A 12,730-nucleotide genomic window follows, 5' to 3' on the forward strand; every position below is an offset into this window, starting at 1 on the left:
CTAGCAATATTTTAACCGAAACAATGCAAGAAATTTTGAATAGATTGGTGTCATTAGAGGAACAACAGGTAGTGTCTTCATCTCAACGAATGGAGTCTAGTGGCCGCGCTGCAGTGGAAGTAGCCAAGTCCACGGTGCCTGTGGCAACCATCAGCGCCGAGCGCGTTCCTGCCGTTGAGCCTGCCGTGTCGATGCCGTCGCAGTTGGGCGAAGCTGTGACTGCGAGCTCGCTTCAAGGGCGCGCTTCAGGCTTCAACGACTCCATCCTCACCGGAGCGTCCCGCGAGCGCTACGTCAGTCCAGGCCAGCGCCGCCGATCGCATCATTGCTGCGATACGATCCATAAATATACCGGTGAGATCTAACCAGTCTTATTATATTTCTAATTTTGATCCGAGTGTTAATGGCATAGAGACATGGTGTGAAGAAGTAGACCGTGCTAGGTCTTCTAATAATTGGAGTGATCACGAATGTCTTTCTGGCATTGGCAATTGTTTTAAAAATTGTTTACAAGGAGATGCTAAATCGTGGCTCAGTGAATGGGTAACGAATGACCGCAGTTGGAGTAATTTTAAAATCCAATTTTAGCCTTTGTCTTTATAAGAATTTTTTTTATAATATTATTATATTTTAAATCTAACCCTATTTGATAAGAATATTAATAATAATAAATCTTTAATTCAGACACATGGTCCATACAAAACAAAAATACAAATTAAACACACTAGCACAAAAATAAAATAAAACAAAATTCTTTAGGGCACATGTAGACGTGTCCACATGGCCAGCACTGGACAGTCCAATCCCACTCTATCAACAATGAGTTGCAGGTAGCTGTTGGTGCTGTCCCACACCCGCCGCATCAGGGATGCTGCTCTCTTCCTGATCAATGCGGCGAAGCCGTCAACACCAGCATCAGCAGACATCCCAGACGCGCTGCAGAAGCGCGGCAGCCCCAACAGAGCCCTGAACCCATTGTTGTACTGAACCCGCAAGGCATTGTAAGTACATATTGTAGTTTCAAGTAGTAGATATTGTAGTTTCAGTGTGAATTGTGGTATGAAGTGTATTATAATTTTGAGAGTTAGAAAGCTGATGTTTTCTTCTGAGAAGATTTCCAAGAACCATGTGGTAATTACATTGTGTTTTTTAATACAATAGTACTATATTTTGTATTTTTTGTTGTTTTGACTATTATTCTATCTCACTACATATCAAATAAAGTATCAATGACTACACTTAATATTTTATGTACGTAAATAAATCTTATTCCATATTTACGTTAAAATGTTGCTAAATGTTTTTATATTCGTAATTACTTAGTAAAAGTCAATGAAATGAAAGTTCGCTTTGAAATTGTATAGAAGTTCTTAATAAAATAACAGGTAATGCTTCACAAAACCGAATCAAGCCAAATTTCCATTACATATGTCTTAAACGATAGGGAATATTCTTACACTGGTTTGTAAGTTTTTTTGGGGTCGTAACTTAAGTTGAAAAAAAAGGAAGAAAACTACATAAGGTAAGTTAAGTAAAGCTAGGTTTATAACATGTAATAAAATACCAAAAGCAAACTGGAAAGGTTAGGTTTGGAACATTTTTAATACCATAAGAAACATCGAAAATGCGAAAATATTTTCTATTCATCTTCAGCAATCTTCATAGCAATAATACTCATGGTGATCATTTCCTAAAGTTTAAAATTGATTTTACGAAAACTTGGTTTGATTCGCTATTGTAAAGTTGCACCAAATAAAATTAGTATTCAAATGTTAAAAGACTTTGTTTATTGTTGTGTTTGGGTCGGACTTTAAAATGGGACTGTGACTCACTTTCCAATGACAAATTGACTGAAATTTATTATTAAAAAGTACACATCTTTAGGTTTGTTTATAATAAAATTATGAATAACATCAACAATATATGATTTTATAAAAATAAAGATATCTGTAATTGTTTATTTTTCTAAATAAACTAAGTTACCAGCAGTTACATTATTATTTATATTACATTATTATTATTATATATATTAACTTATTAAATAATAAGAATAAGCTTTACAGTTATAATTAATTACAAAGGAAGAAAATTGTATGAACAACTTATCAATTTTTAATACTTTCTGTTTTTAGGTGTGAAACAAGTAAAAAGTAGTAGAAAACATAATCTATGGATTCACAGAAATAGAATTTTAATAAAGATAAAATTTTACATTCTATTCATATTTAAAAGAACTAAATGTTGAACTAGAACTTATGACCTTTTGCTGATTGCTAAAAAATAAATTTACAACAAAAATTGATGAAAATAACATAAAAAAGTAATATAATATAAGTACAAGACATATGCCAAATTCTACATGGCAAGTAGTAAATATTAAGTAATTCCCAAAGCACATATTTCCAGCAATTACTTGGAACAATTTTAACCTTTTAAATTGGCTTGATATTTAGTATAAAATGTTTTGCTCGAAACATGAAAAAGATTCAATAATAAAGATTAACTTAAACATTATTTAGGTTGTGTGTAGAATATCTCTCTATTATTGTTTCAAATATTGTAAATCAAACTGTAAATTGGTCATGACATGACAAGTTTTTCAAACTAATTTGATTTATGATTCTATCATAGACATTTCACAAAAATGGGCAGGCAATAAAAGTTCCTATCTGTACCTGTAAAAACTAATCATAATTTAATTACATGGTTTGTGAGTTCCATCATTGTAGAGAATTGCAAAGAAGTTTTGTAAGTAAAGGGGAAGAGATCCATATAATCAAAGAAACCACTTTTTTAATAAGGTATGTAATTAGGTGAAAAGCAATAATTAAATTGATTATGTTGTACACTTGAATCAATTATTATTTTTTTTTTTTTATAAGAGAAGGGGGCAAACGAGCGGCGGGAACACCGAGGTGATCATCGACACCCATGGACATTAATTACCATTTCATTCTGTTGCAGATGAATGAATGCACCTCTTCAAGTTCTACAGAATTATTAAATGAAGGAATCTGCTTCAGAATTACTGATTGCATGTCGCTGCAACATCTGTGCTACAAAGTTTGATTGTTGGATAATTAGCTGAGGGTGGAACTTAAAAATAATGGTGGGGTGATGCCAATATAAGAGACCGCACCCTCATTTTCGGGACACACTCGCCACCGAACACTGAAGCCAGCGGAAGCTCTGCCCGTTTGACTAGCCAAAATAATTAATCATTTTAACTCTGATAGCTAAGTTAATGTTGTATTTTTAAATAATTTTAGTGTTAATTACATTTATTCAATTTTGTTACTTTTCTTATTAATTCAAAAAGTACTGTAGTAGTGTAGGAGAGATTGTTGTTTTAATTTTCCCTGCTTCTGATCCTTAAGATCAGAAGTGGGATAGTGAAACTCCCACGTCCTTGTTTGTACATCATGATACGATGTGTTTCCATTGTTATTTTATTAAGTGGCTAGTCATACGATCAGACACTTATTTTTGGAAATTGTAACTACCCTTGTTTAAAAGGACAAATTAACCCTTTGTTTTCGGTGTTTCGTATAATATACGTAAATAAGACGCGACGTGACGATGTGATCAAGTTTTATAATGTCAACTTTGGTGAGTACTTTCCAATTGTTTTCTTCTCCGCTTTAAAATAACAAATATAAGTTGTATTTGTTAGCTTTTTGTGTAAATTTTAGAATGGCTCAATTTTAATATTTTGTCGTGTGTACCCTTGTTGATCAATTATTTACCGTAACTTGAATGTCCTGCTTGGAATTACGTCTAATTTTAAATACTTGATAAAAAAAAAGAAAACATGCCTAATAAGAGGCGGCGGAGTAGAAGTCGGTCGCGAAATCGCAGATCGCATTCTAGCCAACATGATTCACGCTACAGACGACGTAGCCCTTCTAGCAATATTTTAACCGAAACAATGCAACAAATTTTGAATAGATTGGTGTCATTAGAGGAACAACAGGTAGTGTCTTCATCTCAATGAAAGGAGTCGAGTGGCCGCGCTGCAGTGGAAGTAGCCAAGTCCGCGGTGCCTGTGGCAACCATCAGCGCCGAGCCCGTTCCTGCCGTTGAGCCTGCCGTGTCGATGCCGCCGCCGTCGCAGTTGGGCGAAGCTGTGACTGCGAGCTCGCTTCAAGGGCGCGCTTCAGGCTTCAACGACTCCGTCCTCACCGGAGCGTCCCGCGAGCGCTACGTCAGTCCAGGCCAGCGCCGCCGATCGCATCATCGATGCGATACGATCTATAAATATACCGGTGAGATCTAACCAGTCTTAATTAGAAATATAATTTCTAATTTTGATCCGAGTGTTAATGACATAGAGACATGGTGTGAAGAAGTAGACCGTGCTAGGTCTTCTAATAATTGGAGTGATCACGAATGTCTTTCTCGCATTGGCAATTGTTTACAAGGAGATATTAAATCGTGGCTCAGTGAATGGGTAACGAATGACCGCAGTTGGAGTAATTTTAAAATCTAATTTAAGCCTTTATGTCAAATGCCTTTATTTCAAAGTAGTACTATGACGGTGATAGCCCACAACTAGGTGTTTTACCCTGTTGCTATCTTCCACCTTAATATTTATGAAATTACCTATTATTAAATATAAATAACAATATTTAAAAAATGCTTATTAAAAAAATTGTACAGTTTTTAGCTTGTGACAACTCTTATTCGCGCAACTAAGCCGCGATATCAGTAAATCTTTAGGAAGTCGTTAATTCGCCGTAAAAACTAAGGACTTACAGTATAAACACCGTAAAATAATCATAACTAATTATTTAGCAAATAAAACAATAAGAATATAAAGCGGCCGCGCTGAGGGGTGGCCCCTACCATAATTGAATTCCTTTGATACACCTAGGGCTGTCAAAAACACATCTCTGAAGCTGTTTAATGAAAATATTGCTTTAAAAGCTTCCATTTACTTAAGGGAGGGAACAATTATTTAAAGTTATATATTAAAAGATAGCGTTACAACAGTTTTATATATTTATATTAATATTTATTTGGTTTAATGTATGTTCGCGCCGATACGCCTTTCAAATAATTATAGCAATGTGCATCCAATCAATTAGCCAATGAGCGATGACGTGAAGTTGCAACCACCGACATTGCACTTGCATTTTTGTGACCTTTAAATTATAATTCAGTTCGTCTCTGTAACTTGCCCGATTAAACGCGGTCACACTGCATCTGAAGTTTTAGCTCAATCTCCAATAACCAACTACTCCGCTACAAGACTTTCACTAATCAGCTTCGAGCCGAATCGGCGATTTTGGATTTATTGCAAAGATTATTATTTTACCAAAATCAAAGGAAATTACGGAGATTTGAAGAGGACATTAGTTCGGACGTCTGGAGGTCACCTTGAGAACAAAGGACACGGACATACTCGGCACAGCACAGTGTTTAATGAGTTTTAATTATTTTATTTTATTTTGTTGTGTTGTTTAGTTTTCTTCAAGTTGGTTATTTTTCAGATTCACGCCTATTCCCGTTTAATATGTCCGAGGAAAGGGAACTTATTGAGATAAGGGCAAGTTATGAAGAACGTCTTACAGCGTTCAGTAATTACCAACCAACCATGATTACCGTCCCAGGTTAGCGAATTAAAGATTCAAGTAAGTAATTTTGATATCTTATACGACACTTACAATGAGGTTCAGTTAAAGATAGAATGTTTAGCGGATGATATCGATAGTCAAATTAATGAGAGAATTCAATTTGAGTATGTGTATTTTAGAGTAGTCGCACAGGCGAAAGATTTCATATTACGCTACGACAATATAAGCGCAATCAATTGTATTGACGGGTGCAATAAAAACTTTTCTACTTCGTCGTGGGCACTGCCGTACCCCTTTATTGAAGTACCATCCATACATTTGATAAAATTTAGCGGCTTATCTAACAATTGGTTACAATTTCGCGACACTGTTAAGTTTAATTCATTTTAATAACGATATCGATGACCTCAATAAATTTATTTTTCTTAGCAATTCACTTGAAGGGATAGCCGCTGCGGTTATACAAGCTATTGAATTGTGTGCGAGTAATTACTCAATAGCTTGGGCTTTATGTCACCGATTTCACAATGAAAGGTATTTGATTCAGAATAATCACATTACAGCGTTATTTAATAACGATTTAATTTTATGTTCTTATTGTAATCCTGATCATTATTTATATAATTGTCCGATATTTTTAGGTCTTACGTATGAACAACGATTAGATCTGTTGGCTCAATTAACGGTGTGTTATAATTGTTTACGCTCCGGACATTACGCGGATCATTGTAAGGCGAATGGTTGCAAAGAGTGTAATAAACCACATAATGTTTTGTTTCACGTTCCAGATCCGAGGCCCAGTCCAAAGTCCAATATCTGTTCGAACGTTGAGGAGCGCCCCCTTACCCCCGCGACACCAAGTGACGTGCCAGCGGGTAATGTCACACCCTCAGTCCAACCTTCGACATATTTGTCTATCAACAGTCAGGTACCCTTAGGCGCCTACAGGAGGTCAGCCATAAGTCATTAATGTGCGACGAAACAATTAGAATTCGTTTAGGTAGCGGTGAGTCGGTGCAATGTGAACCTAAGCTTAGCGAGCTAGGTTCAGGTCCTGCATATGACAGTGGCCATGTACCGGGTTCAGCGCCGAGTTTAAACTATAATTTTGTGATGATTAAGTAACAAAAAAATTTTGCACAATTATTTATTTACCTTTATTGACGACATACAAACCCATTTAAAGAGGTTTAGGCGCCACAAGTCGGTCAGCCATCAATCGTCAACTTTCTCTAAAATTGAGAAAATGTTCAGTGAACATTATGTCATATTTACATGTCGTCAGTTAGACGTTTGGTGCTGTGTCAATATACAGTTGCCACAGTCACCCGATAATTCAGGCGGATCCCCAGGGAACGCCAATTATTGTTCTCTCAGTCTTAAATTAAGATTCAAGGGTCATTTCAAATATAAAAATAATTATATTTACTTTTGTCGAGAGTGTCATATTTTGGATTTATGTTATATAGTGTCGATCGAACTCAGCAGGTATGAAACTGCGGAAGTGGAAATCAAATGAAGTCCAAAGGCTCATTAATTAATTGCATTTCTAGATAGATAATATCACCTTAAATATTTTCACTAAACTTGGAATACTTTGTGTCATTTCACTATTCTACATCACTCGGTTTATTAATTCCCTGCGTTATTTATTAATTTGCAAACATACACAATATTTATGTGCAATATTTTGGCGTAACAAGCCAGCATGGGACTACCAGTTAACTTCTGTAATAATAGAAAGACTGTAGAATACAGAAGGCTTGCCTTCATTAAGTACATAAATTGTGTATTCCTCGCACCAATCATTGCAATCATTCATCAGACTTGCATTATTTTTGTGACGCATCACAAGCGATATGCTGTACACTTGTGTATGCTCGTAGTGTATTTATTAAAAAACATTTAATAATAGTTTTATTTTAACTCAATTGATTTACAAAATGACGTCCGTTAACTTTATTTTCTTTTGGTTTTTAATTAAAATTAAACTGTCACAAGCAAGTTATTACAATTAGATGAATGTGTTTAAATATATATATATATATATATATATATATATATATATGATTATTGCAAAGAATAAGGTTTTAAAGCTTAATTAATAATAAACAATGACAAGTATTATATGTCGGGTTGGAGAAGTTATTGTTTACATATTAAAAGAAATATTTCGTTTATTACATTCCATTCTCATCAATTTATATTGTTGCGTCTTTTGAATTATAGTGTGTGTAAACATTCCAGTATTTGTTCACTGTTTACCTTTTATGAGATTTAATGGTCAATTAGTTTTACGTTAGTCAAGGGATAGCTTCATAGTTATGTTTAATTTTTGTCTGTTAAAGGGAAAGGCAATACATCCGATTTGCCTGCCGCATCGATTTGTGACCGCTAGTGGCTGTCCGTTCAAGGGTGCATTACGTTAGACCTGTCATCTCATTCAGCCGTCAGGTAGTTGTCTTTGTGATTTTTACATCATGTTCATTGTGCATTCAACACCATACACATTTAGTTCATAAGTAACTAGACAAGTCATTAATTTTTGTTAGCACTTCATTGAATTATCTACGTTGCGGCAAGCGTAAATATAAACTTTATTGGGATTAACTAAACCTCATTCGTAAGCGTGTATCATCATCAACCTGCCCTTATCCCTATCGAGGGTCGGCACAGCATGTACTACTCCTCCATACATCTCTATCAGCCGTCATATCCGAATCTACCCCCTTCCTACGCATATCCTCTTTCACACAGTCATTCCATACTTTTTTTGGTCTTCCCCTACCCTTGTAGCCATCCACATTCAATCTCATTACTTTTTTGCTTATATCATCACCTTATTCTTAAGCGCGTATAAATTAGTAAATTCGGTAGTCTTATTAATTTGTTTTAGTTATTCGCTACCTGGTGACTTAACCCCCTGAACTTAAATTATATATTGTCTTCTCTTATTCCTTATGCCTTTTATGACAGATAGGTGGTAAATATGTTAAATTCTGGCTATAGGAATTTAAGGCTATTTTTGCCCATGTAAAGGGACTAAACATTGTGCGTGTACATTATGAGTTCTCAGCAGCCTGCTGCCACTGCCGCCGAGACCTTCCTCATCGGCCCGCTCATCGCGACACCGAACATTTTGACAACACTACATATGAAGGTTGATGTTGGCTCAAATGGCGACGGAGTTGGACAACTGCGACCAACGTCGAGCGAGCACCTTCAGTGGGACGTGCCAGCTGCCTCAAGATGAAGACTGATTTTGTTGAAAGACGAGCTTTCAACGCCCGGGGGCATGTTCGCGCCGATACGCCTTTCAAATAATTATAGCAATGCGCATCCATGACGTGAAGTTGCAACCACCGACATTGCACTTGCATTTTTGTGACCTTTAAATTATAATTCAGTTCGTCTCTGTAACTTGCCCGATTAAACGTGTTCACATTGCATCTGAAGTTTTACCTCAATCTCCAATAACCAACTACTCCGCTGCAAGACTTTCACAATGTATTTAATAGTAGCAACAGATCGGTTTGAAGATAGATTTTATTTTATTTTTGAATGTATATTCTGGTAATTAAGTGAGCAAAGTCGATTATGATGCTTAAAAGATTGAAATCAGTGCTTGTTGAGAGGGTTCTGTATTCGTATGATGAATTTTTTCAGTGAATTTTTTTTTGTAAATCGCTCCTTGACCTGTAATTTAAACACTACCAATAAAAAATGTAAATAAAAATTGTTTTGTTTTTTACTAAACCTGCCATCTTTATTTGCATCATACTGAGTCCTTAGTTAAAACTTTGAATAACACAAAGGCTTGATCTATACATCTTCTATATATATAAAAGAAAGTCGTGTTAGTTACACTATTTATAACTCAAGAACGGCTTTACCGATATGGCTGAAAATTGGTGAGGAGGTTGCATAGAGCCAGGAGACGGACATAGGATACTTTTTAATTTTTTTTTCGAATTTATGCCTTGAAGAGCTGCTTTTTATTCAACTTACTAATATTATAAATGCGAATATTTAGATGGATGTGATGTGGATGGATGGATGGATGTTTGTAGATATATCTAGAACGACTGAACTTATCAGGTTAAATTTGGCATACGTATAGAACATAGTTTGAAAGAACACATAGGCTACACTAATTTAGTTTTATTATATATTCACGCGGACGGATTCGCGGGCGACAGCTAGTTTTAAATAACTTTCAACGTGTAACAAGTATTTTTTTTAATCCAAGTTTTATTAACAGATACATCGAGACAAAGGACAATGCATGCAGAGTTCTACCTAACAAACATTATGCTATAAAACTTCCATAAAGTCCAGACCACACAGGAGACACGCAACCGCGACCCGCTGCGTTTGCCAATTTAACAATCTGTATTTTAACATCGTCGGTCTTGTTTTATGTGTTTACTTTACCTAATTAAAATATATTAAACTTTACGACAAGCTTTAACGTGCGCTAAATAACTTTTTAAACGCGTGTAATTGGAATTAAATATATGGAACATGGGTGCTACCTAAAGTCACTAAATGAAGTACCAACAAAAGAAATAATTGTTTCATGATGAACTTGAGATTTTATGGAAAAAGGGGAAGATACAGTATTAGTAGACTTTAGGCCCTGTGATCTCCTGTTTTGCTTATAAAACTAGAATAAGTATGAAATAACACGATACTACGTAAATAATACGTTACGTACTAGTTCTTAGGAAGAAAATCCGAAACTGTGCCGGTGTACTGTTAGCCTTACTATAATGTCGACGTCTATGTCCCCTCACTAAGCATTCTGACATTTGACTTGGTAACGAAAGCGCGCCATTCGCGCCAAAGGATTCAAATTAATAATGTCTAAAACTAGTAATTTTTTAATGTTTGGATGGATGTATATATGGAGGTTTGTTGCCAGGCAACGGCTAAATAGATCTTGATTTAAATTTGTACCACTGCAGGGGATGTGGATTTAGTGGAGGGAACACGTAGTAAGGTAAATTATACTCTTTCTGTGCTTCTCCCCCTCCGTCGATTAAAGATATATAACATATGCAATTGTGGATGACCATGGGCAGCGGTCGCTTCGCCATTTCGGCGAATCCTGGTGACCGCTTGCTCATTTATCGCCTTATAATGCAAAAGAAACAGTTTGTTATAGCGAAAAAGCTACTTAATTTTATTCCACGTGGTCGAAGTCGCGAGCAACAGCTAGCTATAGCCCGTTAATATATATTATTATCTATTCTTAGGGAACAGAAGCAGGGAAAATTAAAAAAAAGCAATCTCTTATACACTACTATAGTACTTTTCTGATTTAATAACAAAACTAACAAAATTGATTAAATTGAATTAACACTTAAATTATTTTAAAATATAACATTAACTTTATCAAATATCAGAGTTCAAATGATTAATTATTTTGGCAAATCAAACGGGCAGAGCTTCCGCTGGCTTCAGTGTTTGGTGGCGAGTGTCTTGAAATGAGGGTGCGTTCTCTTATAGTGGCATCAACCCACCATTATTCTTTAAATTCCACCTTCAGCTAACACTATATTATATTAACAAGATACACAAATAACTTGTTTGTTTCACATTACATCACAAGTTTACAAAATACAAACAGATTAGTGACACTTTATATCAGAGCGGTAAGCTTTATATTCCATAAATCTGTCGTCAGTTCCTAACTCGGGGTGTTTTGATCAACAAGGATGAGCGCTTAAATATATAGTTAGTTTTGCCGCACGATGATAATACTGCATTAAACAAACACAATAAACGAATGTTTTCTTAATTAAATTATTCAAATTATTCAGTGACGGAGGGGCCGCGTCCGCGAAATAATACCAGTACCACTCATCCTGATGAAGGTCTCCCGATGGGCCCGAAACTAGTCGGTACCGCCATCGGACGTATATACGTGAGTGTTTAGCCGTTTTTTTATATCAGTTTAGTATAATGTCTCACGAAAGTTTGAATAATTTCATCTTTTATTATATAATAGTTCGTTAGCAAAGAGTAAAACAAAACATAACACAATCATTAATGTTTAAATGTAGGTTATAATTGTTTATTGTTTCAATACAAATTATTGTAAACGAATCGTGCAACCGAAACGCACATATCCGGTTATCAAATCATCTCTGAATTAAAACCAGCGGTTCTCAAACTTTTTCCACTATAATATTTTAACTTTTATGATCTATTTGTTTATGCATTTCATGGTACATTTTTTTTAAAGAGTCATTACTGAACTTTACGTACAACTCTACAGTACGATAGCTTTTATCTATGAAAAGATTTGACTGTAGTTTATGTTTTAGGCTCCGCAACTAGTGGACCGACTTAGACGGCTGACTAATTTAATTTAACACCGAGAGGACCAAGTCTGCTAGTTTTATCTCATTTTAGCACCATTCTAATACATCATTTCTAACTTAAAAATGAAAAAAATTATATTAAAAATTCCAGTTTTTTTTTTCGGGAGAAGGGGACAAAATAGTTTTGATTAATGAGTATAATATAAAAAGCTAAAGGCCCTTTTTGTTAGTTTTTAGTATTATTTAGCCTTGTTAGGTTATGATTCATTTAGCATTTTATATTTATTTAGTTTTCTCTGAAAGTTTAGGCATCACTGCTCAAATCACGTTCATATCAAGACTAATAACTTTCTCCATTCATAGGGCAATTTTACGAGTCGGTCGTGTACGAAGTCCAATTAACCGACAGAAACAATTTTAACACCACAATATATCATTTTCATGCGCTCGATCACTACACTGGCTAGCGGAGCGTGCGGTGATGGGAACGAAGTGGTCGTGTTATAAACCAAGATCGTATGATATTGTATGAATATATTTTGTAGTACAATAGATTGCAGTAAAGATAAAAAGTAATAAAGGTATAATAATATTTGTGTAAGTATAATAACGCTTTGAGTTTCGCACTAAAACAAAAGTGGAAATGGGCGGGTCACGTTGCAAGACTAAAAGATCAGAGATGGACAGTTAGAACAACTTTATGGTAGGGACCGCAAGGAAGAAGAGGAATAGGAAGACCGATTACACGATGGGATGATGAAATAAAGAAAGTAGGCGGCACTACCTGGACACACGTGGCTCAAGATAGAGAAAATTGGGCATCTT

At 35.3% G+C, this 12,730-nt stretch overlaps 1 long non-coding RNA gene across 6 annotated transcripts; it reads left to right on the top strand.

Annotated features, from left to right (window-relative positions):
• The first annotated feature begins 4,717 nt into the window (after positions 1-4,717).
• Positions 4,718-9,425, top strand: LOC106123094 (uncharacterized). Of its 6 annotated transcripts, none has more exons than XR_001228141.1 (4): positions 4,718-6,110; positions 6,365-6,504; positions 7,925-8,030; positions 8,646-9,425. It is a non-coding gene; the product is annotated as an uncharacterized LOC106123094 (long non-coding RNA). The 6 variants fall into 6 exon arrangements; XR_001228140.1 differs by having other exon boundaries at positions 4,718-5,633; XR_001228139.1 differs by lacking the exon at positions 4,718-6,110 and having other exon boundaries at positions 6,123-6,504.
• Positions 9,426-12,730: the final 3,305 nt, after the last annotated feature.

The sequence above is a fragment of the Papilio xuthus genome, unplaced genomic scaffold (assembly GCF_000836235.2).
Source record: "Papilio xuthus unplaced genomic scaffold, Pxut_1.1 DF826159.1, whole genome shotgun sequence".
Taxonomy (NCBI): Eukaryota; Metazoa; Arthropoda; class Insecta; order Lepidoptera; family Papilionidae; genus Papilio; species Papilio xuthus.